The sequence below is a fragment of the Centrocercus urophasianus genome, unplaced genomic scaffold (assembly GCF_019232065.1).
Source record: "Centrocercus urophasianus isolate 14NV4802_14NV808 unplaced genomic scaffold, USGS_Curo_1.0 seq_22, whole genome shotgun sequence".
Lineage (NCBI taxonomy): Eukaryota > Metazoa > Chordata > Aves > Galliformes > Phasianidae > Centrocercus > Centrocercus urophasianus.
In genome coordinates this window covers 7103548-7103760 of record NW_024884778.1, presented here as the reverse complement: position 1 = coordinate 7103760, position 213 = coordinate 7103548, and positions in this window count along the sequence as shown.

Genomic DNA, 213 nt, shown 5'->3' with positions numbered 1-213 from the left:
GGGGACACCCATCCCGAACCCCCGCCTCCTGCAGCGAGCACGGAAAGCGGCGTAATGGCACGAGTAACTCCAAACAGACGCCGCCGGGGTAAGAGTGCAAACGGCAAACCGCCTCCGTTCCCTTCCGTGCACCCCAGAGCACTCGCACTCCGCGGGGCGCGCACACGAACGGGGCCCCGCGGCCAAGCGCGTCCCCGCACCACCACCGCGGCC